The sequence below is a fragment of the Penaeus vannamei genome, chromosome 30 (assembly GCF_042767895.1).
Source record: "Penaeus vannamei isolate JL-2024 chromosome 30, ASM4276789v1, whole genome shotgun sequence".
In the NCBI taxonomy this organism is placed as follows: domain Eukaryota; kingdom Metazoa; phylum Arthropoda; class Malacostraca; order Decapoda; family Penaeidae; genus Penaeus; species Penaeus vannamei.
The window spans coordinates 6,787,166-6,792,165 of NC_091578.1; positions in this window are offsets into that span (position 1 = coordinate 6,787,166).

Here is a 5,000-nt window from a genome sequence, read left to right on the forward strand (position 1 = left end):
CAGAGGATTACTTCGATTATCTCTTAAATTTGAGCCCCCGTTTGAGTCTCTTTTTTACTCAGTCTTTCCTTGTGTTTCAAAACTGAAAGACAGAAAGGTATCCGCGCCCCTGCAAAAACTGAATATGGCGGATTCATGCAGGGCAAAGCTACGCCACCCCGCGATGCGCGGATGGGCGACGCGTTTTCTCGCCTCGGTGTTTTTCAGGGATTGGTTACGAACCACTCGTGATTCTTGCTACGCCGCTCGCATGGCTTGATCAGTCGCCAGTCGATGATTTTCGGTGCCCAAGTTCACTAATGACTTTCAAAATTTCTTCGTTCATGTTATATCTCTCAGAAACAGACTAGTATACTTTTCCATACGCGATTTTTACTTGTAATTGCAATTCTCCCTTCTTTCCACGCTTATCAAACAGTATGCCCCCGCCTTTAAAAAGCGACATGCTGGGTACATCATGCAACTTAAGAGTTGGTTTGGCGTTCCAAGGGGCCCTTTCTTATAAATAAGGACAGTATTGGAAACCTTGTTTATCCCCACGAAACAGTATGTGAGAGAATAAAAAGCAGGCTAATAAAAGATTGAAGAAAGGAAAACGATCAGTATAGTTTGAATCAAATTTTCTCTTTACTAATATACTTGTCGTATTATACATACATACATATATAAGGGGTGTGTGTGTGTGTGTACCCCCCTTTTTAAAAACAACACACACACACAAAAAACCCTATATTTTTTTTTTTTTTATTTATTATAATAAATTTTGTTTTGATATTTATTATTATCATCACATATAATATATATATATATATATATATATATATATATATATATATATATATATATATATATATATATGTAAAATGCGTGTGTACATATGTATATATAAAATTTTCTATATCTTTTTTCACACTACCCTATCTCATATATACATATGCCCCCCCCCCCACACACACACACACACACACACACACACACAAAAAAAAAAAAAAAAAAATAAAATTTTTTACAAAAAAAAATATAAAAACACATTACATGAGTGTATGTATGTGTATGTTTACGGACAAAAGGGAACCAGACATGACTCTCATGACAGTTGCCCGGGCCTCCCCCCTTAAGCCCGAAACGGGCCCCTTTTGACATTTTAGGGCTGGTGACATCTGTAAAATTGGGAGTTCATACATGCACTGCCCCAGGGCATATACCACAGGGTTTTTGGGAACATAATACGTGACACAATTAACCTATGGGCCCACAGTCCCTAACATTAATCCCTCCTGATCTCCAAGATCACAACACAATCTAAGAGGGTGGCGCCGCAACGATCCTTCACGGAGGTCGAGTTCTGCTCTTTTGCCAACCCCGGCTCCTCCCGCTGTCCGTTTAAAGGTTGTTGTGCTGCTATGTCGGCCCCCAGTAATGGGCATCGTTATCTCCATCAGGGACTGGTTGGTCGTAGTCGTCCTGTAACAAGATGTTTTACGACTTTCCCAAATTTCTCACATGGGGACATCCACCTCCACTTCTGCGGGGGTTGCCCTTGGTTCAACACCGTGCTGAAGTGCGTGCTCTCGGGCCTAAAATCAGCATTTCTTAATCCTCATCCCACAAGTGCTAGGTGGAAGGCACCTCTTCTCGTCGCTCCTGGCCCTTGGCAGCCCCAACCCCGTACTTGAATCCCACTTCAGGAGTCTTGGTCACCAGTCTCTTCGCAAGGTGTGACGTTGTACCGGCAAACATTCGGCGAGGGGAACATGGTTTCTGTGCAGTAATCATCTTCACCGGACGTGATTCTGTTCCAAGGACATTACCGGTCGGTGCATATGCCGCCCCAAAACGTAGTGACACAGCCTATCGTGTGCAAGTGCAATAAATTGCCTGCCCAAGGTGTCATCATCTCTGAGTAACTTGACAGGTGACCTCCTTCAGGCACGTTCAGCGATCAATGCGCTATTATGGGGGCTGGATCAATGGAGTGAAAACATCACCTCCTTAACACCTCCCGTGCTCTTACCAAAACGGGAAGAACCTACACACCTAAGATACATGAAACCAAATGCTAGCTTGTTTCAATACCATTATTTCTCATCGACCAGAGTAACCTCTACTACTGAAGTTGGAGTCTGCTGGAGATGGATATGGGCCCCTCTCTGAAGATGGTGACCATCACTGCAGCATGACCAGTAATAGGTGTAGCTACCTACACTAATCCTGCTGCTCCAGATCTTCTCACCTCCGAGAGACAGCCCCCAACCACAGCCTCCCAGTTCTCTCGACAGTAGTGGCAAAATCATCCTGACACAAAGAACGGACGTTCCAAGCCCCCTGCTTCCCCCTGAGGTTTATCCTTGGGCAGGCACTCCAGGTGGACCCCCTCCCCCCCCCTGCACTCTCCCCTAAAAAGGGGGCAGAAACAAAGCCATAGGTTTCCCTTGAGCGGCCCAAAACTTCATTCTTGGTTAGCGACTGCCAGGTGCAGCTGGGACAAAGCTTTAGTTTCCATCATGCCCCAAAGCGTCACCCCCCCAGGGGGGCCCCCGCCCACCTCACTTGGGGGGCAGGGGGGCATTTCCCCTCCTCCCAGCATTTCCATTTATTGTACAATCCCAAAAGGGATTTATCGGGGAAGGGACCGGGGCCCCCCTCCCCCGGCCCCCCATTAATTAGGGTCAGGAGTTGGAAAAAAGCAAATTCAAATTCAAACACTTTATTCCTTAATTACAATGGGTCTTGTTTTTAAATAAAAAAGTTTTTTAACAGTATAATAGATCTATGAACATAGATATTATACAATGCTTTTGGAACAAAATTACACATAACACTAGTATCATATGTGATTGAAATATCATTCTCGTGTTGTGTTTGTATGACAGTAATTTCTTGTTTCTGTGGATCTTTTATTTTTTATGTGATTTAAGAATATTAGAGTATCCATTACTTATTTTGTAGATGTGGTCAGTGTGTGTCTCAAATGTTATGTATCTGTTTATATATTTTCCCAAGTTTTTACTGTTGTTTTGGGCCCACACAACCCTGGAATTCTATAACTGTATCTGTGTTAGTTTTACAATGTTCTGAGGGCTGCCAATGAAAATACATTTTTTTTTTTTGTGGTTTAGCTTCAGGATTAATTTCAGAGTATTGTTTTCTTTTTAGGGATTGTTTGCCTTTTCTATCAAATTTAAATTGAACAGAAACGTGTCCAATCGGGGGCCTTTGACCCTGTACCTCTGAAGCTTCCTGCTGCTCTGACATCCCCCACAGTTTAGCCAGTTTCCATGGGTGGTCACGAGGAGGCACCAAAGGCTCGTTTTGATGACAATCTATGAACTGGCGGAGGTTTATGCAGAGCTGCCCCCTTTTTTCGCACAAGGCTAGCCAGTGGTGGCAGCTGAAATCGAGAAGGCATGAAACCCTTTTTGAAATTTGGGGCACCCCCTTGCATCAGCTGTGGAGGCGCGCGCCCTTGCTATTGCAAAAACGGAAACACCCCTTGCCGTTTGAAATCATCAAACGGGCATCGGTTTTCTACTTCATTTTCAGTGCCGAAAAATCTTAAAGATAGGTGAAATTCTATTAAAGTTGTTACGCTTTATAAGGTCTTGGAACCTTTTTTCCCAAATATAAATGCAGAAAAAATTTAGAAACGGCTAAATTAACATTTCACACTAAATCAAAAGGGTTCTCCAAGTTTCCTTATCATTCCCGATGCAGAATCATCTTCTTAAAATTACAGCACTGATGTATACATCTCATCAAAATATTTAAAGTGAGTCCTTATGCCCCTGGTAAACCACCAAAGAAAATTGAATCTTATTAATCTATTTTTTTCCACATTTTTTTTCTTTTTTTTTTCAAATTTCTATTAGAAAAATACAAATGGCATCGTGCGTCTTTACGGACAAAACAATCCTAAAAAATATGGATGTCACGTCATAGTTAGACATATCGTTATAATATAGCTAAAATTCTTTCAGTACTTACCGTATGGGATTATTACAATCAACTCCATCAAAGGATCTGTTACAATATAAATGTTTGTTTAATTAACAGCGGTAACTTTGTTTGTGGCAAACAGGATTCAAAAAAGCAAAGAATCAAAGACCTTGCTTAATAACAATAATTACAGTTTTGGGGGTTTCAGATATTCCCAAAAAATCTAAAATTATGCTTCTAGATTTGATATAAGAGGCACACCTGTCTGTGGAATTCCAACGATTTCGTTGATTGATATTTCCTTTTTTAAATAAGATATTTCAGTTAAGTAAATAGCCTGTCACTGATAATTTTTATTTATTTATTTATTCTATTTATTTTATTATTATTTTTTTTTACATTTAACCATCAATAGTATGCTGCGATGCAACAAAATGTTAAGTTTCAGTAAATACTGACATTCAGACATATTCTACACTGCATAATTGCTTCCTCCTTCAGCTTCTCTTGTCGCATTTATAACACAAATTTTCAATAGAAATGGCCCTTTGTGGATATTGTCTGATGTCATGCCGATACTCCAGCCACTCTGCAAGTTTTTTTTTTTTTTTTTTTTTACATTTCTGCCAAGTAATTGTGATATGTTTGATTTATTCTTCCAACAATGAAATGGTGATCTTATTTGATAAAGTATATGTAATTTGTAGTCCTAACCGGGAATGATATTATTCAGAAGGATATTTAAACCCATTCGTCTACATCTGGATTTTACATGGGAAAATAAAAATATATATATATATATATATATATGTATATATATATATATATATATATATATATATATATATATATATATGTATGTATATATAAAAAAAACAAACAAACACACACACACACAAAGACACAAACACATACACACACACACACACACACACACACACACACACCAAAACACACACACCCCACGCCCCCACACATATATATGTATGTGTGTTTTTTTTCTTTTTTTTTTTGTATAAGGACGGGATATGCGTATCTATTGAAATTGTTTCTTTTTCTTTTAC